General features: G+C 41.2%; 1 pseudogene; it reads left to right on the forward strand.

Annotated features, from left to right (window-relative positions):
• The first annotated feature begins 13,616 nt into the window (after positions 1–13,616).
• Positions 13,617–26,673, forward strand: part of LOC118375030 (hydroperoxide isomerase ALOXE3-like) — a 35,960-nt pseudogene continuing 22,903 nt past the window's right edge.

The raw sequence follows: 26,673 nt of genomic DNA on the forward strand, positions 1-26,673 counted from the left end.
AGATCGTCAATGCCAGGAACTACCAGTGCCACTGACACGGCCTGCAACGAAAACATGCGGTCTCTCCTTCACTGCAGCCGAGGTGAGTAAGACATTTAAACGTGTTAACCCTCGCAAGGCTGCAGGCCCAGACGGCATCCCCAGCCGCGCCCTCAGAGCATGCGCAGACCAGCTGGCCGGTGTGTTTACGGACATATTCAATCAATCCCTATACCAGTCTGCTCTTCCCACATGCTTCAAGAGGGCCACCATTGTTCCTGTTCCCAAGAAAGCGAAGGTAACTGAGCTAAACGACTACCGCCCCGTAGCACTCAGTTCCGTCATCATGAAGTGCTTTGAGAGACTAGTCAAGGACCATATCACCTCCACCCTACCTGACACCCTAGACCCACTCCAATTTGCTTACCGCCCAAATAGGTCCACAGACGATGCAATCTCAACCACACTGCACACTGCCCTAACCCATCTGGACAAGAGGAATACCTATGTGAGAATGCTGTTCATCGACTACAGCTCGGCATTCAACACCATAGTACCCTCCAAGCTCGTCATCAAGCTCGAGACCCTGGGTCTCGACCCCGCCCTGTGCAACTGGGTACTGGACTTCCTGACGGGCCGCCCCCAGGTGGTGAGGGTAGGTAACAACATCTCCTCCCCTCTGATCCTCAACACTGGGGCCCCACAAGGGTGCGTTCTGAGCCCTCTCCTGTACTCCCTGTTCACCCACGACTGCGTGGCCACGCACGCCTCCAACTCAATCATCAAGTTTGCGGACGACACAACAGTGGTAGGCTTGATTATCAACAACGACGAGACGGCCTACAGGGAGGAGGTGAGGGCCCTCGGAGTGTGGTGTCAGGAAAATAACCTCACACTCAATGTCAACAAAACTAAGGAGATGATTGTGGACTTCAGGAAACAGCAGAGGGAACACCCCCCTATCCACATCGATGGAACAGTAGTGGAGAGGGTAGCAAGTTTTAAGTTCCTCGGCATACACATCACAGACAAACTGAATTGGTCCACTCACACAGACAGCATCGTGAAGAAGGCGCAGCAGCGCCTCTTCAACCTCAGGAGGCTGAAGAAATTCGGCTTGTCACCAAAAGCACTCACAAACTTCTACAGATGCACAATCGAGAGCATCCTGGCGGGCTGTATCACCGCCTGGTACGGCAACTGCTCCGTCCTCAACCGTAAGGCTCTCCAGAGGGTAGTGAGGTCTGCACAACGCATCACCGGGGGCAAACTACCTGCCCTCCAGGACACCTAATATAATAATAATAATATATGCCATTTAGCAGACGCTTTTATCCAAAGCGACTTACAGTCATGTCCGCCCGATGTTACAGGAAGGCCATAAAGATCATCAAGGACATCAACCACCCGAGCCACTGCCTGTTCACCCCGCTATCATCCAGAAGGCGAGGTCAGTACAGGTGCATCAAAGCTGGGACCGAGAGACTGAAAAACAGCTTATATCTCAAGGCCATCAGACTGTTAAACAGCCACCACTAACATTGAGTGGCCGCTGCCAACACACTGACTCAACTCCAGCCACTTTAATAATGGGAATGATGTAAATATATCACTAGCCACTTTAAACAATGCTACCTTGTATAATGTTACTTACCCTACATTATTCATCTCATATGCATACGTATATACTGTACTCTATATCATCGACTGCATCCTTATGTAATACATGTATCACTAGCCACTTTAACTATGCCACTTTGTTTACATACTCATCTTATATGTATATAATGTACTCGATACCATCTACTGTATCTTGCCTATGCTGCTCTGTACCATCACTCATTCATATATCCTTATGTACATATTCTTTATCCCCTTACACTGTGTATAAGACAGTAGTTTAGGAATTGTTAGTTAGATTACTTGTTGGTTATTACTGCATTGTCGGAACTAGAAGCACAAGCATTTCGCTACACTCGCATTAACATCTGCTAACCATGTGTATGTGACGAATAACATTTGATTTGATTTGATTTGCCATACACCTACATGGACCCTTCTGTGGTGAAGAACAGCGTGGCCATTTAGATAAGCCAAGGGCCTAGACCAGGGTCCAGCTCATTAGGGACTAATTGGGAGAAAACTAAGGAACTACCTGGACCTTTCCAATAAGAAAGGTTTATTTTTGTTTTCCTTTGTGTAGCTTTTACATAAAGTTGTGTGCCCTGATGAACATGACCCAGGCCTTGTAATGATTCTGGAGGCATACACTAGTAAACATGCCACACCTTCAATCTATACAATGTTTTATTGAGCATGACCATTTTTGGAGCTTCGCTTAAACGGTCCCAATTCTATCAGATAAAGGGAAATCTCACTTTGGGTTCAGTCAGAATGTTATCGCTGTATCACGAGTGTTAACTGTGTTAAATGGTGTCCCTCACAGACAAAGAACTTGTTGATGTTATTATTACATTTGTACATGTTAATGGATGTTCATAAATATAGTGTCTTTCTAACAGATTCATTTCTGGTGCCATATAACTACGGACTACAGGGACTGCTGGTGAAAATGAGCATTCCTGCTAAATGATGTGGAAGTTATGAAATTATAACACAACTCTCATTTCTGTTTTTTTAGTCACCTTTATCATACCGACCCAAACCAAACTGGTTCCAGCAACATAACCAGGCCATCTCAGTACAGCCTGATTTGGCCTGGCTCGGTTTGGCCCAGTACACAGCAAATGAGATTAGAATTTGAATACCCACAGTGTTACATTTTTAAATAAATATATTTGACCCACCGAAATGGTATTCTACTAACAGTTTTCAATATGTTGATGAACTAACACCCTCAGAGTGTTGAGTCCCTAACACCTTGGGTGTTTCAAATTCTGACTTAACTCTTTATTAGAGCTGATGCTGTTACACTTACCCAGTGTTAGGGAATTACACATGTAGTGTTACAGTATTTTTGTAGGGTGTATTTCCGGGCGCTTTTCGAGTGAATTGTTCATTTAAAACAGTCTTTTTATATATATTTTTTTATTGTATTTTTTAAATTTATTTATATAAGCAAAAAAAGAAACGTCCATTTTTCAGGACCCTGTCTTTCAAAGATAACTCGTAATTATCCAAATAACTTCAAAAATCTTCATTGTAAATGGTTTAAACAATGTATCCCATGCTTGTTCAATGAACCATAAGCAATTAATGAACACGCACCTGTGGAACGGTCGTTAAGACACTAACAGCTTACAGACGGTAGGCAATTAAGGTCACAGTTATGAAAACTTAGGACACTAAAGAGGCCTTTCTATTGACCCTGAAAAACACCAAAAGAAAGATGCCCAGGGTCCCTGCTCATCTGCGCGAATGTGCCTTAGGCATGCTGCAAGGAGACATGAGGACTGCAGATGTGGCCAGGGCAATAAATTGCAATGTCCGTACTGTGAGATGCCTACGCTACAGGGAGACAGGACGGACAGCTGATCGTCCTCGCAGTGGCAGACCACGTATAACAACATCTGCACAGGATCAGTACATCCGAACATCAAATCTGTAGGATAGGTACAGGATGGCAACAACAATTGGCAGAGGTACACCATTAATGCACAATCCCTCCATCAGTGCTCAGACTGTCCGCAATAGGCTGAGAGAGGCTGGACTGAGGGCTTGTAGGCCTGTTGTAAGGCAGGTCCTCACCAGACATCACCGGCAACAATGTCGCCTATGGGCACTAACCCACTGTCGTTGGACCAGACATGACTGGCAAAAAGTGCTCTACACTGACGAGTAGCGGTTTTGTCTAACCAGGAGTGATGGTCGGATTCGTGTTTATCGCCGAAGGAATGAGCGTTACACTGAGGCCTGTACTCTGGAATGGGATCGATTTGGAGGTGGAGGGTCCGTCATGGTCTGGGGGCGGTGTGTCACAGCATCATCGGACTGAGCTTGTTGCCATTGCAGGCAATCTCAACGCTGTGCGTTACATGGAAGACATCCTCCCTCATGTAGTACCCTTCCTGCAGACTCATCCTTACATGACCCTCCAGCATGACAATGCCACCAGCCATACTGCTCGTTCTGTGCCTGATTTCCTGCAAGACAGGAATGTCAGTGTTCTGCCATGGCCAGCGACGAGCCCGGATCTCAATCCCATTGAGCACATCTGGGACCTGTTGGATCGGAGGGTGAGGGCTAGGGCTATTCCCCCCCAAAATGTCTGGGAACTTGCAGGTGCCTTGGTGGGAAAGTGGGGTAACATCTCACAGCAAGAACGGGCAAATCTGGTGCAGTCCATGAGGAGGAAATGCACTGCAGTACTTAATGCGGCTGGTGGCCACACCAGATACTGACTGTTACTTTTGATTTTGACCCCCTCCCTTTGTTCAGGGACACAGTATTCCATTTTTGTTAGTCACATGTCTTTGGAACTTGTTCAGTTCATGTCTCAGTTGTTGAAACTTGAAATGTTCATACAAATATTTACACATGCTAAATATGCTGAAAATTAAAGCAGTTGACAGTGAGAGGACGTTGAATTTTTTGCTGAGTCTGTGTGTGTGTGTGTGTGTTTATATATAAATAAATGATTTTACTGTAATTGTTTTACCATAATAAAACAAGAGTTCAGTTCACGTTACAGTTACAGGGGTGACCTTAAAATCAGGAACAATGATGTTGAAAATTGGGAGAAATATCTGTATTCACATAAAAAAAATCGGATGCATAGAAATGTCCATGTGGTCTATATTAAAGGGCACTTCATTTAATATATCAGACTTTTAAAATTGAGTGCACAATATCTTCTTCAAATTTCAAAAGCGACGCTAAGTCTACTCTATTCCTGGAACGGCTGCAGAAACCACAAGCATTTCAAAATGACCCGTCTCCACACTCTCACCTACAGTATGTATAGCGTTCCAGTTTCCAGTAAGACTGAAAAGATTTTCCAAAGAGAAGCACTACGTGAACACCAGCTCCAAAAATCAGGTGCTTGGAATTTGATTGATGAGAAAAGATTTGTATTCCTGCACAGTCATGTTTGTGAAGCCAGCATATCCCTCAACATCTTGTCAAGGAAATAATAATTTGTTTGTAGGGTTTTGACTGTCACGCCCTGACCTTAGAGCTTTTTATGTCTCTATTTTGGTTTGGTCAGGGTGTGATTTGGGTGGGCATTCTATGTTCCTTTTCCAGAGGCGCCCTTCAGCCCGGAGCTTCCAGAGGCGCACTTCAGTCCGGAGCTTCCAGAGGCGCCCTTCAGTCCGGAGCTTCCAGAGGAGCCCTTCAGTCTGGAGCTTCCAGAGGCGCTCTTCAGTCCGGAGCTTCCAGAGGAGCCCTTCAGTCTGGAGCTTCCAGAGGCGCCCTTCAGTCCGGAGCTTCCAGAGGAGCCCTTCAGTCTGGAGCTTCCAGAGGAGCCCTTCAGTCCGGAGCTTCCAGAGGAGCCCTTCAGTCCGGAGCTTCCAGAGGAGCCCTTCAGTCCGGAGCTTCCAGAGGAGCCCTTCAGTCCGGAGCTTCCAGAGGCGCCCTTCAGTCTGGAGCTTCCAGAGGCGCCCTTCAGTCCGGAGCTTCCAGAGGCGCCCTTCAGTCCGGAGCTTCCAGAGGAGCCCTTCAGTCCGGAGCTTCCAGAGGAGCCCTTCAGTCCGGAGCTTCCAGAGGAGCCCTTCAGTCCGGAGCTTCCAGTATTTCTTTGTTTTGGCCGGGTATGGTTCTCAATCAGGGACAGCTGTCTATCATTGTCTCTGATTGGGAACCATACTTAGGTAGTTTTTTCCCACAGGGTTTTTGTGGGTAGTTAATTTCTGTTTGGTGTTTTGCACCTTTCAGGACTGTTTCGAGTATTCCCTTTGTTATTTTGTCATCGTGTTCAGTTTTAATAAAGAAAGCATGAACACTTACCACACTGCTCTTTGTTAAAGGAATTTCTTTCCTATATGTTCATCAACCAATTAAATTAAAATACTCTGCCCATTTCTAAGAATTTGTAAGATACTTATTTGCATAAATTGGACAGAGACCAGTCTCAAAATCAATCAATAGCGTTTATTCTCGAGAGTACTGATCATAATACAGTGTACATTTCGTCATAGCGTTTTGAATGCTGCTCCTCCTTCTCTCCGATACAATGGCAATATAGTTCACAAGCCTTCCCACATTGTCTGACACCTGTTAAACAATCTACTACAAGCCCAAGGTCTCTCCCCTCCCTGGGTAGAGACAGGATGTCCTGTAAGGAACACAGCATTCCAGCTAGTCTGACGATAGCTCCATTCGTTTCTAACAAGGAACAGAAAGTCCTTCTAATTCTTGACGAAAACTACACACATTACATTCAGTATTATGATTATAATAAGATTCATACATCCATACAGTAACATAGTAGTATTCTGTTTAGTTATAGTTCTGATTGAAATGTATACATAATTTAGTCATTATTCATAAAATTCCCTTAACAGCTTTGGTCCGATGATTCCTCTTCTTCAGACGACGAATACCGTTAGTAACAATATATTCCTCACCAGGAGCCACAGTCAGACCAATGTCATTTGTATATGAACAAAGTCTAGTACATTCCATAAGGTAATTGGCAATGCACAATAAAGTATTAGGCTATGAGTTATAGTTGACTATAAAAAAATTGGTCTGAAAGTTAACTCAAAGGCATTTAATAACATTGTAAAAGGAATTAATGTCATTATACAACGCAAAAGCACACATTCAAATGAATGATCATTTAGAGAGAGAAAACCTCAGGACAGCATCAAGAGATATGAGAACCCTTTAAAACCATTTGTTCTGCTGGTATTCAAACTATGAGTTGTTGACAATAGAATCCTGTAAAAGTTAACTTCCAATCAGATCACCAGACCTACAGGATGTGATCAAAACACTTCTACTCCTCAGAGGTGGGAACAATGCAGATGAGGTATAATTCCTCAGAAAGACATGCTTGTGTAATTATTGTATTCCTCAGAAGAGTTCCTTGCCAATACCTGACATTCCCAAATCTACAGTAACAGTCAATAGTTTGGACATACCTACTCATTGCAGTTTTTCTTTATTTTGACTATTTCCTACATTGTAGAATAATAGTGAAGATATCAAAACTATGAAAAAACACATGGAATCATGTAGAAACCAAAAATGTGTTAAGCAAAATAAAATATATTCTATATTTCAGATTCTTCAAAGTAGCCACCATTTGCCTTGATGACAGCTTTGCACACTCTTGGCATTCTCTCAACCAGCTTCACCTGGAATGAATTCTTGAATTATTTCCCACATATGCTGAGCACTTGTTGGCAACTTTTCCTTCACTCTGCTGTCCAACTCATCCCAAACCTTCTCAATTGGGTTGAGGTCAGTTGATTGTGGAGGCCAGGTCATCTGATGCAGCACTCCATTACTCTCCTTCTTGGTCAAATAGCCTACTGGTTTAGTGGAAGTTTGACAGAGTTGAAATGAGAAATAGTCAGTTGCCAGTCCCTCACTTTTAGTCATATTGAGAACCAGATCTCCCCTTCTTTCCTTTTCCACTCCCATTCTTTTAAGAAATCTGATTACACCTGTTTCCTGGAACACATCTAACTTGTGCCAACATGCCTCCCAGATGATTTCAACACAACGTATCACCTATCATGTCCTGTTGTTGCAGTGTAAAAACTTGTTGATCCAGTTTACAATACACACGTGACTATATTAACAACTGTTATCAGACCAAGAAAGTAGAATCACAATTAGATCACATTTAAGCATGCGTCCTTTATGTTTCTAGACAACACCAGGGTCATATACGAACCAAGCGGAATTTGTCCAATAAGAAATGCGTGTTAGTCATTTTCCGTTGTGACATTTTGCTAATGAATATGTTTTATTTATTTTTATTTCACCTTTATTTAACCAGGTAGGCTAGTTGAGAACAAGTTCTCATTTGCAACTGCGACCTGGCCAAGATAAAGCATAGCAGTGTGAACAGACAACACATGAGGTAAACAATTAACAAGTCAATAACACAGTAGAACTGAGATAAGGCGGAGCTTTACCTAGCATGGACTTGTAGATGACCTGGAGCCAGTGGGTCTGGCGACTGAGATAAGGCGGAGCTTTACCTAGCATGGACTTGTAGATGACCTGGAGCCAGTGGGTCTGGCGACGAATATGTAGCGAGGGCCAGCCGACTAGAGCATACAAGTCGCAGTGGTGGGTGGTATAAGGTGCTTTAGTGACAAAACGGATGGCACTGTGATAAACTGCATCCAGTTTGCTGAGTAGAGTGTTGGAAGCAATTTTGTAGATGACATCGCCGAAGTCGGGTATCGGTAGGATAGTCAGTTTTACTAGGGTAAGCTTGGCGGCGTGAGTGAAGGAGGCTTTGTTGCGGAATAGAGTCCAATGTGGCCATGAGCCATACACCACATGTTCCTATCACATGTTGCATGTTTATTCAGGGTGTAAATAGGGGCTTACCCAGCTAACAAGTATAGGGAGAGAACATTTTTGTAATGTTCCTCTGATGTTTGAATGCCCAGTTTCCCGTTAGTCCTGGGAACATTCTAAAGTGCCGTGAAAAAGTATTTGCCCTAATTTTCTCAACTTTTGCACATTTTTGATGCTGAATGTTACCAGATCTTCAACCAAAACCTAATATTAGATAAAGGGAACCTGAGTGAACAAATATCACAACAATTACATATTTTCATAAACAAAGTTATGTATGTACAGTGTATATAACAAAGTATCGAGATAAACTTTTGTTATTGACCAAATACTTATTTTCCACCATAATTTGCAAATAAATTCATTAAATTTTTTCTGGATTTTTTTTCTTCTCATTTTGTCTGTCATAGTTGAAGTGTACCTATGAAATTACAGGCCTCTCTCATCTTTTTAAGTGGGAGAACTTGCACAATTGGTGGCTGACTAAATACTTTTTTGCCCCACTGTATGTATGTATGTATGTATGTATGTTTTATGTACTGTATACAGTGTGTACAGTGTGTACAGTGTACTGTGTACAGTGCCGAGAAACAGTATTTGCTCCCTTTAGCATTTTTTTTATACTGAACGTTATCATATCTTCAACCAAAACCTAACATTAGATCAAGGGAACCTGAGTGAACAAATAACACAACAATTGCATACTTATTTGATTTATTTTATAAACAAAGGTATGCAACACCCAATGCCCCCGTGTGAAAAAGTAATTGCCCCCTTGTACTCAATAACTGGTTGTGCCACCTTTTAGCTACAATGACTCCAACCAAACACTTCCTGTAGTTGTCGGTCAGTCTTTCTCGTTGCTTTAGAGGATTTTTGACCCACACTTCCATGCAGAACTGCTCAGCAACATTTGTGGGATTTCAAGCATGAACTGCTCGTTTCAAGTCTTGCCACAACATCTGAATTGGGATTAGGTCTGGACTTTGACTAGGCCATTCCAAAACTTCTAATTATGTGTTGCTTTTTAGGTATTTCATGTAGACCTGATTGTGTGTTTTGGATCATTGTCTTGCTGCATTACCCAGCTGCTCTTCAGCTTTAGCTCACAGACGGATAGCCTGACATTCTCCTGTAAAATTATCTAATACAGAGCAGAATTCATTGTTCCTTCTATTAAGGCAAGTCTTCCAGGTCCTAAAGCAGCAAAGCATCCCCAAACCATCAGACTACCACCACCTTGCTTGACCGTTGGTATGAGGTTCTTACTGTGGAATGCAGTGTTTGGTGTTCCCCAGGCATAATGGGACCCATGTCAAAAAAGTTATACTTTACATATGTCCATAAAACTCTCTTCCAAGAGTCTTGATGATCATCCTTCCAATAGTCTTGATGATCATCCAGGTGCTTTTTGGAAAACTTGATTTTCGTTTTTGGATGACATGGTTCCCATTACGTAGTATGAAAACCCCTCCTATGACTAATGCTTGTGTTAGCAGAAAGCACAAGCATTTCAAAATGACCCATCTCTACACTCTCACCTACAGCACGTAGATCATCTCTTTGAGATCTTGCCTATCCAAGGCAAGATCAGTTTCCAGTACATTTTTCCATCGAGGCCAAAGGGAGCCAGACAAAAGAGAGGCATTTGGTAAACACCAACTCTAAAAAAAACATCGGTATTGAATCCAATGCTTAGTATTGGATTGATGTAGTCGAGTGGAAAACAGGTTGCATAATCCGTGCCATGACTTGCCCTCCTGGATACCGGCTAATCAAAGGTTTCAAGACCCCCTCCTGGGGGATTTGGTCAGTTTTATGAAGGTCGTAAGTACCTTGCAGGAACTTCCTCACCCTTGCCATGTGGTATTTAGGGAAAGATGTGTGTATGTGTATGATCTTGTTTTTTCTATCTCAGAAACATTTGTTTGACTAGTTATAGCCATTCAACCTGGTTGGTTAGCTACCTGCAGATTCATGCAGGGTAGTAACGTCATGATTTGTGATTATGCCTTGTTTATTGTAGCTGGGGATTTTAACAAAGCAAATTTGAGGAAAACGCTACCGAAGTTACATCAGCAAATTGCCTCTAGTACTCGCACATCAAAAACTCTCGACCATTGTTACTCCCCTTCCGGGATGGCTACAGGGCCCTTCCTCTACTTCCTTTTGACAAATCAGATCACGAATCCATCCTGCTCCTTCCTTCCTACAACCAGAAACTCACAGGAAGTACCCGTGCTAAGGTCTATTCAATGCTGACCAATCAGAATTCATGCTTCAAGATTGTTTTGATCACGTGGACTGAGATATGTTCCGGGTTGCCTCAGAATAACATTGACGTATACACTGACACGGTGACTGAGATCATCAGGAAGTGTTTAGGGGTGTTGTTCCCACTGTGACTATTAAAACCTATCCAAACCAAAAACCGTGGATAGATGGCAGCATTTGCGCAAAACTGAACGCCTGAACCACTGCATTTAACCACGGCAAGGTGACTGGGAATATGGTAGAATATGGTGTAGTTATTCCCTCTGTAAGGCAATCAAACAGGCAAACAGTCAGTACAGAGACAAAGTGGAGTCGCAGTTAAACGGCTCAGACATAAGAGGCAGAGTCTACAGACAATCACGGATTACAAAGGGAAAACAAGCCACGTCGCGGACAGCGTCGTCTTGCTCCCAGACAAGTTAAACACCTTCACCTGCTTTGAGGATAACACTGTGCCGTGCCACCAACTCAGCCTGCTCCCAGGGACTGTGGGCTCTCGTTCTCCATGGCAGAAGTGAGTAAGACATTTAACCCTCGCAAGGCTGTCAGCGGACATTACGGACATTTTCAATCTCTCCCTGTCCCAGTGTGCTGTCCCCACTTGCATCAAGATGTCCACCATTGTTCCTGTACGCAAGAATGCAAAGGAATCTGAACTAAATGACTATCTACCCGAAGCACTCACTTCTGTCACCATGAAGTGCAATGAGAGGCTAGTTAAGGATCATATCACCTCCACCTTAGCTGAAACCCTAAACCCACTTCAATAAATCCGTAGACGATGCAATTGCCATTGCAATGCACCCTGAGTCTGAACCCCGCCCTGTCGAGCTGCCCCCAGGTGGTGAAGGTTGGAAACAACACCTCCACTATGTTGATCCTCATCAAAGTGGTCCCACAAGGGTGCATGCTCAGCCTCCTCCTGTACTCCTTGTTCACCCATGACTGCGTGGCCACTCACGCCTCCAACTCAATCATGAAATTTGCAGACGACACAACAGTAGTAGGCCTGATTACCAACAATGACAAGACATCCTACTGGGAGGATGTGAGGGCCAGGGCGGAGTGGTGCCAGGAAAATACCCTCTCCTTCAACATCAACAAAACCAAGGAGCTTATCAAAGACTTCAGGAGACAGCAGAGGGAGTAAGTCCCTATCCACATCGATGGGACCACAGTGTAAAAGGTGAAAAGTTCCTCAAAGTATGAATCGATGACAATCTGAAATTGTCCACCCACACAGACAGTGTGGTGAAGAAGGCGCAACAACCTCAGGAGGCTGAAGATTTCGGCTTGTCCCCTAAGACCCACAGACATTTACAGATGCACAATTGAAAGCATCCTGTCGGGCTATGTCACTGCCTGGTACAGCAGCTGCACCGCCCACAACCACAGGGCTCTTTAGAGAGTGGCTCAACGCATCACCGGGGGCACATTGCCTCCCCTCCAGGACACCTACATCACCCGATGTCACAGGAAGGCCAAAAAGATCATCAGGACATCCCGAGCCATGGCTTGTTCCCCCGTTATCATCCAGAAGGCAAGGTCAGTACAGGTGCATCAAAGCTGGGACCGAGAGACTGAAAAAAGCTTCTATCTCAAGGCCATCAGACTGTTAAACAGCCATCACCAGCCATCTACCACCCAGTTACTCAACTCTGCACCTTAGAGGTTGCTTCCCTATGTACATAGACATGGAATTACTGGTCACTTTAATAATGGAACAGAAGTCACTTTAATAATGTTTGCATACTGCTTTACTCATTTCATATGTATATACTGTATTCTATTTATGCTGTATTTATGTTGCAGTAGTTTATGTGTCGGGGGCTAGGGTCAGTTTGTTATATCTGGAGTACTTCTCCTGTCTTATCCGGTGTCCTGTGTGAATTTAAGTATACTCTCTCTAATTCTCTCTTTCTCTCTTTCCTCAGGACTACCTGGCATGATGACTCCTTGCTGTCCCCAGTCCACCTGGCCGTGCTGCTGCCCCAGTTTCAACTGTTCTGTCTGCGGCTATGGAATCCTGATCTGTTCACCGGACTTGCTACCTGTCACAGACCTATTATTTGACCATGCTGGTCATTTATGAACATTTGAACGTCTTGGCCACCCCTCATAGCCTGGTTCCTCTCTAGGTTTCCTCCTGGGTTTTTGCCTTTCTAAGGAGTTTTTCTTAGCCAACGTGCTTCAACACATGCATTGCTTGCTGTTTGGGGTTTTAGGCAGCGTTCTGTACAGCACTTTGAGATATCAGCTGATGTACGAAGGGCTATATAAATACATTTGATTTGATATTGTATTTTAGTCAATGTCATTCCGACATTGCTCATCCTTATATTTATATATTTCTTAATTGTATTCTTTTACTTTTAGATGTGTGTATTTTTGTGAATTGTTAGATACTACTGCACTGTTGGAGCTAGCATGTTATTTAATGTTTCTGAACCTGAAATAACATCCGCTAAATATGTGTATGTGACCAATAACATGTTCTGATTTCTAAGCTTGAGCAAATACAATTCACACCAAGGGGCTTGGTTGACAAGATTCATACAAAGTAGCAACATTTTGTTTCTTGGGGGTTGGGTTGTGAGCACATGTCACGTTCTGTCCATCGTTCGTATGTGTTTTCCTTGTTTTAGTGTTGGTCAGGACGTGAGCTGGGTGGGCATTCTATGTTGTGTGTCTGGTTTGTCTATTTCTATGTTTGGCCTGATATGGTTCTCAATCAGAGGCAGGTGTTAGTCATTGTCTCTGATTGGGAACCATATTTAGGTAGCCTGTTTTGTGTTGGGTTTTGTGGGTGATTGTTCCTGTCTCTGCACCATATAGGACTGTTTAGGTTTGTCACTTTTCTTGTTTAGTCTGTTCATGTATAGTCGTCTTTATTAAAAACATGAATAACCACTACGCTGCATTTTGGTCCGCCTCCCTTTCACCAGAAAACCCTTACAGCACATCCTGTATTTCTACTCCGGAATACATTCCAGAGAATGTCGAGCGAATAAGTTTTCCTTTTTCCACTGAATCAGAAAGGTGTGTCAATGAACACTTTTCATTGTCCATACGAGATAACAAACTATATAAAAGAGCCATGATGTCTGAGGTGCTGAGTACAGCGGAACGATTTCTCATTGCTGAATTACTGCATCTTATCGGGGTAAGAAAGCTTATTTTCATAACATTCTTTATTATTTGACATGTAATAGATGGTTTCCATGACCTTTTCTCATTTGACTTTGCTGTTGAATATAACGTTTCACATTGTCAAAAGGAACCTGCAAGTACATACGACTTTTAAACTTTATATTGCAATAAGTGTTGACTCTAATTTCAAACATGTATCTATTTGTGGATCTTTGTATAAAGTATACTGTACTGATTGTCATCCATACGGTTTTAGAAAAAAAAAAATACTAAACAATTATTTTGGATAATTGTGTGGCCTTAATCTGACACAATGGCTAAACAAAATGATTGGTCATCAGTCTCTCAATTAAATATACCATTTATTTTATACAACGTGTGGATCTAAACCTGGATGCTCATTTGTTAAATCCGCGTTCCAGCTAGTGTCTATTCCACAAGTCACCGGCTAAATCTGATGTTGAAATTTACTGTTCCATCTGACTGCGCAATCTACTGTCTCATCAGCTCAACTAGATCTACACTATAAAAAGCACCTCGACATTATGTCCTATTTCTTTTAGACGAACATTTTGGTTTTCAACAGTGGAGATTTGTAGTAATGAATGTCGGGACAAGACAGACAGGCTGGCAGCTTTTCTCAGACAGTCGAAATCATGAATCGGCATGATTTTTATGCATATATACAAAGTAATCAATAGAAAAACACAAAATGCAGCTAGTTTGTTGTCATTTCAGCTTCAGTTTGAAGTGATTGTGTTAGCTATGTAGTTGGCAATCTCTTATGAACAGTGGCCAGGCGAAAGAGCAAATGTTATATGCCATGCGAAATGGCACATCATTAGCTGATTGTTATGGATGTATAACAAATAAATCACTAGAAAACAGCTTGAACAATCATGAAGCTATGAAGCTACTTTTTATTTTTAATGTTTATTATTTTACAATAAAAATCAAATTAAAGACAGCAATACTAACAATGACATTCATTGTACTGTTGAATGAGATGGCCAATTTAGAGGACAAAACTTAACTCACACATACACAAAATAAAACAAAATCCTATTAGGTGGTACATGTATAAGAAGACAGCATATAGTCATTACAAGCAGTGTAGTTAATTAAGCCAAAAATAAATATTGAGTGGAGTACAGCACAGAGTAGCAGCAGATCGTCAACCCAGTTATGAAGCGGGACGAGACCATTTATCCAGTATCGGCTGCCATATTTTGTAAAACATTGAACTTCTATTGGAGGTTTTGTATCGAATCTTTTCCATATGTATTACATTCCCTAAATCCCGTAACCACATTTCAAAGGTAGGTACAGTCTCCAATTTCTAAAATTGCAATATGAGCCTTTCGGCTAGTAGAGTACAAAGAGAGACAGCTTTCCCTTCGTGGTTATTCCCATCAACTGTACCAAACAGAGCGGTCAATGGGTCTGGGGCTAGAACTCTATCAAAGGCTCTAGATAAGTAATAAAAATGAGAGCCCAGTAAACATGTAACTTAAGACATGTCCAGAATAAGTGGGTCAACGTCCCCTCATCCTGCTTGCACCTCTCACACAGTGGTGAGGTGTCCGGGAATATTTTATGCAGTTTCACTTTTGAGTAATGTAACCTGTGTATCACCTTAAACTGTACAAGGTTGTGTCTGGCATTCACTGAACTGTGGTTTATATTCCTGAGAGCTTCTACCCAGTCCTCATCTGAGATTTCTGAACCAAGTTCTTGTTCCCAAGCCCTTTTAATGGTGTCTGTGGATACCTCTATGTGGGCCTGTAGCACATCATACAGTCTAGAGACCGACCCTTTTGAATGGGGTTTGACAAGGATCAAGATATCTAATGTAGGACTATTTGGCTTCATGCCATACTGTGGGATATGTGTCCTTATGAAATTCCTGATTTGGAGGTATCTGAAAAATTGTTATTGGCATGTTGAACTTTCCCTGTAATTGTTGAAATGAAGCTGACCATCTATGTATAGATTAGCAATTGTTGTGAGCCCCGTCTCCCTCCACTGTGAAAACACCACATCATCCAATGCGGGGTGGAAAGCATGATTCAGGCAAATCGGGCTGTCAATGTATACAGTGGGTATGTTAAGAAAATACCTCATCTGTTTCCAGATCCTAAGCGTATGACAAATGACTTGGTTAGAGTCATAAGTGGATTTTTTCACATATGATGGGCTATTAACAAGTGCAGGAAGTGAGGAACGTTGACAGGAGACCTGCTCAATTAAAAGCCATGCAGGCATATCCTTCTGTCTCATCACAGGTAAACTTTCCCTCCAGAAAGACACAATGTTCAGATTAGCAGCCCAATAATAGTTAAGTGAGGAAGGCCAAAGCCCCCTCTATCTTGTACTTGCATAAATGCTTCTTTGACATTCTGTCTGCCTTGTTATCCCATAAAAATTGAGTTACTATTGAATCCAGTTTCTTAAAATAGCTTTGTGGTATGAAATTGGGTAGACATTGGAAGAGGTAAAGAAACCTGGGTAGGACAACCATTTTAATAGCTTTTATACGACCAACCAAGGAGATAGGCAGAGTTTTCCAAAAATCTATATTTTGTTTAAGCTGATATATTTCCATGTCCCAATTAGCTTTCAATAGCTGATCAAGGTCTCTTGTCACTACAATGCCAAGGCTTGTGAACTTGTCCATCACTGTTCTAAACGGGGTAGATTGCAGAAATTGCATATCCACAGGCTGTGATATTGGCATCAACTCACTTTTTGTTAGTATAATTTAATTATGCCAATGTGCTTTCATCAATTGAAAGCCCTTTATCTATTTTATGAGAATTTGTAAGATTTCTTGTTGCATAAAATAGACGCAGACAGTCTTTAAATAATAGGTAATAGAATTTATTATCGGAGCGCGCTACCACTCAAAACAAAAGCATCAGTTTAAATACAGATCATGATGTCATTTCACTGTCTTAAACGAACCCCCCTCTCGACAGGACAAAGTAAGGTGAAGAGTTAATTCTAACTTACTAACTAACACACTCCCAGATAACTTTTGACCCCTCAACATTATCGATCACCACTGAACTGACAGGTTTAATTAACAGAAACCCTAGGAATGCACTCTCTGCCTAATCTAAAACCCCAGAGCTAAATTTCAGGTTGGGTCAACCATAGGCTAACGACCTTATGTGTTTACACAGTCCACAACCCATTTGTTCCTGCCCAGTAGAAATGGTGTTCATTAACATTCTATTCCTCCTTGTCCTGTCACACAATTTCTTCTTATGAACTCATATTGTTAATCAGATATAATATAACAGAGTATAAGTTTACTTACAGTTCCATTTAAAATGATTTGTTCAGTCATATTAATCATAATTTCCTAACTTTTTGCCAGTTTATCTTGTAGCCAGAGAAGGTGCCAAATGTGTTTATCAAGTTAAGTAAGGGTGGAATCGAAGTTTTAGGCCTGGACAAAAACAAATGAACATCGTCTGCATATAGGGATATTTTGTGCTGTGTGTCCTTTATATTTAACAGAAGCTATATCTGCACATGCCCGAATGCGAGTAGCAAGGGGTTCCATGGCTATAGCGAAGAGAGCAGGCGAAATAGGGCACCTCTGTCGGCACCCCTTGAACAAGCGGAATGACTGCGACATTTCTTGATTGGTTACCACTGACGCCATTGGGTGTGCATAAATATTTCTTATCCAATTAATAAATTCCTTTCCGAACCCGAAGTGCTCCAGAACCGACATCATATACTTCCACTCAATCCGATCAAACGCCTTCTCTGCATCGAGCTATTACCACTGCCTCAACCTTCTCTGCATCGAGCTATTACCACTGCCTCAACCTTATGATACATTACGTTGAAAAGGCGTCTAAAATTGTAGTATATGTCGGCCCGGGATAAAACCTGTCTGGTCAGGGTGCATGATGTCGGAAATATGTTTTCAATCGGTTTGCCAATATCTTTGTCAACACCTTGTTTTCTATGGGGAGTAACGACACGGGGCGATAAGACGACATCGCCATGTAATCTATTTTATTTCAAGATCAGTGCTATTGTAGCCTCAAAGTGTTTGCGGGAGTTTGGCATTTTCTTTGGATTGTTTAAACATTCGCAACATAAGTGGAGATAGACTGGCGCAGTACTTCTTATAGAATTATATTACATATCCATCGGGCTCAGGGGCCTTGCTGTTTGGAAATTGTGCTATCGCTGTGTTAATTTCCTCTAAAGTTATCCCTGCATCGAGTGCAGCAGCTGCCCCCTCGAGTTTAGGAAGTTCACATTCAGCGAGAAAGCGTTCCATAGTTTGTGGATCAGTAGCATCGCATTTTGATTGGTATAGCTCTGAGTAGAACTGCGCAAAGCATTTATTAAAACCTCTTGGGGATAGTGAGATGCTAGCGTCTCAAGTGGCCAATTGCCCCGGGAAATGCAGAGCGCCAAATTCAAATAAAACGCTAAAACTCAAACATTCATTAAATCACACATGCAGGATACTCAATTAAAGCTACACTCGTTGTGAATCCAGCTAACATGTCAGATTTTAAAAATGCTTTTTGGCAAAAGCATGAGAAGCTATCTGATAGCATGCACCCAGCATGCACCCATCAACCAGTAGTAAACAAAATAACTAGGCTGGCAGGCGCTACACAAAGCGCTGAAATAAAATATAAAACATGCATTACCTTTGACGAGCTTCTTTGTTGGCACTCCAATAAACATCACAATTGGTCCTTTTTTTTCTCGATTAATTCTGTCCATGTATACCCAAAATCTCCATTTATAAAGCAGGTTTGATCCAGGAAAAAAACAGCTTGCCAAAACACAATGTCACTACAAAACATTTCAAAAGTTGCCTATAAACTTTGCCAAAATATTTCAAACTACTTTTGTAATACAACTTTAGGTATTTTTAAACGTTAATAATCGATCAAATTGTAGACTGGGCAATCTGTATTCAATAGAGCAAGTAAACAAAACATGCACCTTTTTCCCTCTTGCGTAACTCAACAGTGTAATGTTGTTCCAGGATGTGCTTCTTCTTCGTTGCACCAATGATTAACTTCAACCCAATTCCAAAGACTGGTGACATCCTGTGGAAGTTGTAGGAACTATAAATGTTCGCTATAAAATATCCCTTGGCAAAGACAACTGCGGGAATGTTCAGAGGCAAAAAAAAAAAAATACATTCTGATTAGTTTTTCCTCTGGGGTTTGCCTGCTACATAAGTTCTGTTATAGTCACAGACATGATTGAACCAGTTTTAGAAACTTCAGAGTTTTCTATCCACACCTACTAATCATATGCATATAATATATTCCTGTCATGAGTAGCAGGAAGTTGAAATTGTGCACGCCATTTATCCAAAAGTGAAAATGCTTCCCCCTATCCTTAAGGTTATTAATATCCTGCGGATCTGTTACTATTTTACCCTTGTCTTTTATTTTGTGAATACCTCTATATGCCTCTACATGCCTTAGCTGTCTTGATAATAATTTATGTGGTTAGTCACCCAGTTCAAAATAACTTTGTTGCGTTCTAGCAAGTAGAGCCCACCCATTTCGAAAGGATGGTATTGTATTCATATTTTAACTTTGATCTTCTCAAGGACTGTATATGAGGAATTCGTCCTAAAAACCTTCTCCTGTTCCCCTAACTCTCTTTCAATTTCTCTCAGCCTAGTATTGGCGCGTTTCTTCCCCTCTGATGTATAAGAAATAATGTAACCTCTAATCACAGCCTTTAGAGATTCCCAAAGCGTGGACTCGTCAACATCCCCCGTGTCGTTAGTTCCGAGGAAAAGGGCAATCTGCTCTTTCAAATACTGACAAAAAGCCTCATCTTTCAGCAGTTATGCTCTAAGCGCCACGGTCGCTGACCTGTCGACATATTGTAGAGTTTCAGCACCATGGACACAGGAGAGTGGTCCGTAATTAGAATAGGGTAATAGGTAACCGACTCAGCTGCTGAAATTAGTTTGGAGTCCAACAAAAAAATAGTCAATTCTGGAATATGATTGAACTGATGAAAAGAGAGTTTGAAGAGTAATGTGTTGTCTTGGATTTGCCCCAAACATAATACTTGTATTCAGGTGAATGGCTTTGCCACATTGTTTTCAATATTACTTTAGTGCCGTGTTGCAAACAGGATGCATGTTTTGGAATATTTTTATTCTGTACAGGCTTCCTTCTTTTCACGCTATCAATTAGGTTAGTATTGTGGAGTAACGACAGCCTTTGAAGAATGGTAACTGTTTTAAAGTCACCATTGTCCCCATGGTGAAATCCCTGAGTGGCTTCATTCCTCTCCGGCAACTGAGTTAGGAAGGATACCTGCATCTTGGTACACTGAAAAAAAAAATGGTGCTTTGAATTTACTTAATTCAAATGTGTGCATCGGTTCCACATGAATGAAACATGTTAAACACAATATTATTTTTGCGAGGCAAATATAATAATTTGCATAAATGCATTGTAATGGAATAAAATCAATTTAACATGATTTGGTAAAGCTCATTTTATTTGAATTAAATGTGTAGCTTCAAATGGATTTGATCATGTTCCCTAAACCTGATCACTACTTAATAACCAACATTCTTTTATTGATGACATTACTCTGTATTATGGACAAGTTTCTACATTATTAATGTAAGCACAAGATTAAATGCTGCCATTTTCTACCTTAGTGTTTGTATTCACACAAATTAATAGGGAAATATAAAATGCATGCTAAATATGTGTAACCAAGGAGCAAGAGACCATTTGCATCAGCGACAAAGGCAAAATTCATGTGTTTTAAAAAATGATACTGTATTTTTTTGTAACGGTTCAGCTCTTTGGAACGACAAATGTAAATTCACTGACATTCAGTGTTCAATGAATTGCACAGGTCTAAATCACAGTGCAGTAGGCTATATGGCTGTATAAACAAATAGTTGCCTGACAATGATTGGGCACTCTCTCTAATGCATTTTGTTACAAAATGAGGTAGTTATTTTTCATAAGGAGTTAGACAAAGAATGAGGTAGGTATGTGTACATTTTTGTTCATGTTAATTATTTTGAATAAAAGTCATTACAAAGTGAAGCTGAACTTTTTCCATAAGCAGAAAACTAAGGGCATCTATACAAAATCACAATAGCTCCATCTTTGTACATGCACATTCTTTGGGTGTTTGAACAAGTCAAACATACAGTCTGAAACACACAACAAAACATCTCACTGAAACAGCCTGTTTTCAAATGCAACCGCTTTGTTCGAAAGTTTGTTCCTGTTCAGTTCCATTAAAAACCTTCTGAAAGACTTCAAAGGAGTGGTGGGTAACTGAGGTTCATGACATACATCAGGCCAAACAGCAAATGCTACGTTGCCCAGATCCTGCAGCACCTTGATGCCCTCAAGGACAATCCCAGCGTCCTCTGGTTCCTCACTCGCGGCATGGTCCCCCCCACAGTAGTTTCCTCAATGGCTGCCTTGGTGGACTCTTCATCCATGCTCCGAACAAGACACAAAGGCAACATTTGTCAATCATACAAAATGAATCATTCATCAATTAAGTAGTTAAAAAAGTATAGCTCATGAAGCACAAGAGTATGATACAGACAGAAATAAATCAAGACGAGTCCTTTTCAGTGTCAACTAAATCAAGAACTGCTGGTAATATTTGAACACTATTACAAGGCTAAAATGAAGTGGTTCTAAACCAGATTTCTATTCTATTCAGATTACATTTGAGACACAGCCAATTTGATCTCTGTATTCAGCATCCATGCAACAACAAAAAGACGGAGTCTAATCTGAATCATACAATTCTGATTTTAAAAAGTGCATCTAACCGCTGCTATTGAAATAAGATGGAAGACAGAGGAGATGACACAGTAACAAAATAGCTAGTGATAGAATATGATGGTGACACAGAACAGGAAGAGAATTAAGCGTTTCCTTCTATCTATTAACACACAATAGCATTGTGTTATTGACTGTACGTTTGTTTGTGTAACTCTGTTGTTTTTGTCGCACTGCTTTGCTTTATCTTGGCCAGGTCGCCGTTGTAAATGAGAACTTGTTCTCCACTGGCCTACCTGGTTAAATAAAGGTGAAATAATAAAAAAAGAACATCCCACATATTCCTGTACAAGGCTTTCTGGTTCTTCACCCATATACTCACACTTCCTTTCTGACGCACTCTCGTCCCACATCTATGTTGCTATTCTAACAAAACAGGATTTATTTGATTTATGTCTAGTTTTTAAATCATCTTTTGGTGTAGAACCACATATGAATATGTCTTTTGAAGCATAAGGAATTCTTACATCAGCCATAGGTGCCATGCTTGATATGAGTCTTCTGCCCAGCTGTCTTCCTCCTTTGGAACGACTTCAGCAGGTCATCAGACTGTATATCACGTTGAGAAAGACATTTGGAATGGAGTGGGGTTGTGGTGATTCTCTTAAACTCAGCATTGACCTGAAAATGGTAGTTAAACAAATGAGATGTTCTTTTAAAAGCAGAAAGGAAAATAGACTGGAGATGATCACACATGCAGCAAACAAGAGGTTTCTCTATAGGGAGGGAAATAACTAGGCAGTCGGCACAAATGGTGATAACTCTGATTAAGGCTCACTTATGTGGCAAGCTGAAGGAAAAAAATATTCTACCTTTACCAACAAATCCCAGATAACATAGCCATGCTTGTCTTATTGTTGGGTAACTTACCACAATGACTTCAAAGAGCGCAGGCCATCTTGCCATGAAGTCCTCTGCCATGGGTGCATCAGACAACTTCATGTCTCCGGTATGCAAATGTCTTCTCTATTTTTGAACTTCACTGTCTCTCTGTTTTTCCTTTTCTTCACATGGGACAGCAGAGCTTTCCACATGTCCTCGAGGCTCTCTTCTGTTTCTCTTGAGGGATATGTGGGGCAAAAGTTAACTTCTGCTCTCTTTGGCTTTTTAACACCATAGGCTGCACTTGACTGACTTGCAGCTTTGTGCTTCAAGGAGTTTGTCACCCCTGGACATCCCAGTCTTCTCAGGCGAGCGCGGTAGTTTGCCAGTTTTGTATTTCAAACTGGTTTTCCATCCTCCACATACAGTGAAGGAACACTTCTCAGTCAGATTTGTAGTAACCTCTGTGGAGTGGACATGACTTTGGTGCACAATTAAGGCATTCCAGGTCTTAAATGCGCATGGACGGTCAATGTATGTACATAGGTAACGGACAGTACGGCCATAATGTGGGTGCTTTAACTTGTAATGATGCAAAAGTTGGAACCTACTTGACACCAATTCTGAACACCCCTTACATTTCCACATTTACACAACAGTGAAAAAAAGAGCAGAAAAATCACGACTTAAAGACTGAAATTGGGCGTAACCGAACAAACAACCTGTAAGAGTACTCACAAACACTGTATAGCTTTTGAATGGGTAGACAAAGCAGCACAAATGTGGTTGGCAAACATCATCGACCTGTAAATACCCATTTTGTTCATGAAATGATATGTTTTTCATTATGAAATGTTTTATTTATTGATTTATGCATGCATCCACTCATATACACATATGTTTAATGTATTGATAAATGGACACCCATAATATAAAGTAACACTGTTCAAGTCCTAAAAATAACTCTACATCCATTTCAATAAGTATGTATGTCACCTGGAGGCAGTCATGGGAAAACTGTTAAACTGCATGAAAGCACCAATCTTTGTGTTGCATTGATTGCAAGCAATGAAATCACATTGAGAGGAGAAACAAAACATGTTTGAGTAAATCTCATGTTTTTGTCAATCTGACAGCCCACCTTGTCCTGTTTTGTTCAGGGTGGTGACTGGGTGTATTGACAGTGTAATTAATAACATCACCATGCTCAAAGGGATATTCAATGTCAACTTTTTTTTACCCATCTAACAATAGGTGCACCTCTTTGCGAGGCATTGAATACCTCCCTGGTCTTTGGTTATATCTGTTTGTAATTCACTGCTCGACTGAGTGACCTTAATATTATCTGTATGTGTGGGGTACATAGATGAGGTCGTCACTCAATCATGTTTAAATACTATTATTACACACCCACAGTGAGTCCATGTCACTTATGTGACTTGCTAAGCACATTTGTACTTAGGCTTGCCCTAAAAAAGGTGTTGAATATAATATTGAGATAAGACATTTCAGATTTTACATTTGAATTCATTTCTAATAATGTCTAAAACATAATGCCAGTGACACAATCGCAATGTAATCCCTTTTAAATTCACGCTGTAACACAACAAAATGTGGAAAAAGTTGTATGGTACATCTTCATCTTGAAAAAGACTGTGGCAAACATTTGGTTGCAGTTGATCGTCTTATGTGGTTCCATTGAGTTGGTTCTAGTTAAGTTTTAATGCTGTATGTCTAACATGTTGTCTTGCTGTGTGGAATTATTTGTCTTACAGAATCATCATGGTGAAGTACACAGTGAAAGTGTTTACTGGAGAAATGCTGCTTGCCGGCACATTGAACAGTGTTTACGTCAAACTGGTCGGCACAAAGGGAGAAAGTAAACGCGTGTATATCCCTAAAACCGGCAGCCAAGGATCGGTAAGTTCACAAAAAAGTTGTATTATACCACAATCCATCTGGGTGTTGCGAATGCCAAATACAATCTCCATTTTGGGATTCGAAAATATCTAAACCAGCAGTCTCAACTTAGTCAATGTTTAGAGAACGTTGTTTGCTGGGATCATTTTAACATGTCGTCTATCTCTCTGTAGATGATTGAGCACAATGTGTCCTGTCCCTCCTCCCTGGGCCATCTGGAGTTTGTAGTGCTGGACACAGAGCCGTATGCCCTGTTCGCCTACATCAACGATGACTGGTTCTGCTCTAAAGTAGTGGTGACCACACCAGAGGGAGACACGGCCAGCTTCCCCCTGTTACCGCTGGATCTCAGGCTATGAGCGTCTGGTGTTCAGAGAGGCCACTGGTCAGTATGTTGGTATACAGTATAGATCATTGTGTAGGTTTAGTTTTGGATATAACTGCTGTGCCCAAGACGCATAGCTACAGGTCAGCTAGCTGAATGTCATTTGTAGTTTAACTCTAATTTTATTTGTCACGTGCCAATTATAACAGGTTTAGACCTTACCGTGAAATGCTTACTTACAAGCCCTTAACCAACAAAGCAGAGTTTTAAAAAAGGTTAATATTTGCTAAATAAACTATCACAATATAAAAACAATAACAAGGCTATATACAGTGCCTTGCAAAATGATTCATCCCCCTCCCTTGGTGTTTTTCCTATATTGTTGCATTACAACCTGTAATTTAAATAGGTTTTTATTTGGATTTCATATAATGGACATAAATTAAATGAAGAAAAAGAACATGTTTCAAAGATTCTAAAAGATGGAAAAGTGGTGTGTGCATATATATTCACCCCCTTTGTGATGAAGCTCCTAAATAAGATTTGGTGCAACCAATTACCTTCAGAAGTCACATAATTAGTTAGATTGCACACAGGTGGACTTTATTTAAGTGTCATATGATCGATCACATGATCTCAGTATATATACGCCTGTTCTGAAAGGCCCCAGAGTCTGCAACACCACTAAGCAAGGGGCACCACCAAGTAAGCGGCACCATGAAGACCAAGGAGCTCTCCAAACAACAGGTCAGGGACAAAGTTGTGGAGAAGTACAGATGAGGGATCGGATATAAAAAAATATCAGAAACGTTGAACATCCCACGGGGCACCATTTAAATCCATTATTTAAAAAATGGAAAGAATATGGCAAAACAACAAACCTGCCAAGAGAGAGCCGCCCACCAAAACTCACAGACCAGGCAAGGAGGGCATTAATCAGAGAGACCAAAGATAACCCTGAAGGAGCTGCAAAGCTCCACAGCAGAGATTGCAGTATCTCTCCTGAGGACCACTTTAAGCCATACACTCCACAGAGCTGGGCTTTACGGAAGAGTGGCCAGAAAAAAAGCCATTGCTTAAAGAAAGAAATAAGCGAACACGTTTGGTGTTTGCCAAAAGGCATGTGGGAGACTCTCCAAACATATGGAAAAATGTAATATGGTCAGATTAACCTCTCTGGGATATGTGGGACACTAGCGTCCCACCTGGCCAAAAGCCAGTGAAAATGCAGAGCTCCAAATTCAAATTACTATAAAAATCAAACTTTCATGAAATCACCCATGCAAGATACCAAATTAAAGCTACACTTGTTGTGAATCCAGCCAACATGTCAGATTTCAAAAAGGCTTTTCTGCGAAAGCAAACAATGCTATTATCTGAGGATAGCAAAGTGGAGCGTGCTTTTCAGGTCACTCTCCTCTAACAAAGTGTACACTAGACTTGAGCCTCGTTCTGAACAGTGTTACTTCTTCATTTCTCAAAGGAAAAACCTCAACCAATTTCTAAAGACTGTTGATATCCAGTGGAAGCGATAGGAACTGCAGGAAAGTCGATTAGACATCTGGATTCCCAATGAGAACTCATTGAAAAGAGTGACCTCAAAAAAGAATCTGAGCCCTTTGTCCTCTGGGTTTTGCCTGCCAAATAAGTTCTGTTATACTCAGACATGGTTCAAACAGTTTTAGAAACTTCAGAGTGTTTCCTATCCAAATATACTAATAATATGCATATCTTGGCTTCTGGGTCTGAGTAGCAGGCTGTTTACTTTGGACACGCTTTTCATCCGGACGTGAAAATATTGCCCCTATTCCAAAGAACTTATTAAAATTGAGCTTTTTGGTCATCAAGGAAATCGCTATGTCTGGCGCAAACCCAACACCTCTCATCACCCTGAGAACACCATCCTGAGAA

This window comes from Oncorhynchus keta, unplaced genomic scaffold, assembly GCF_023373465.1.
Source record: "Oncorhynchus keta strain PuntledgeMale-10-30-2019 unplaced genomic scaffold, Oket_V2 Un_scaffold_5722_pilon_pilon, whole genome shotgun sequence".
NCBI lineage: Eukaryota > Metazoa > Chordata > Actinopteri > Salmoniformes > Salmonidae > Oncorhynchus > Oncorhynchus keta.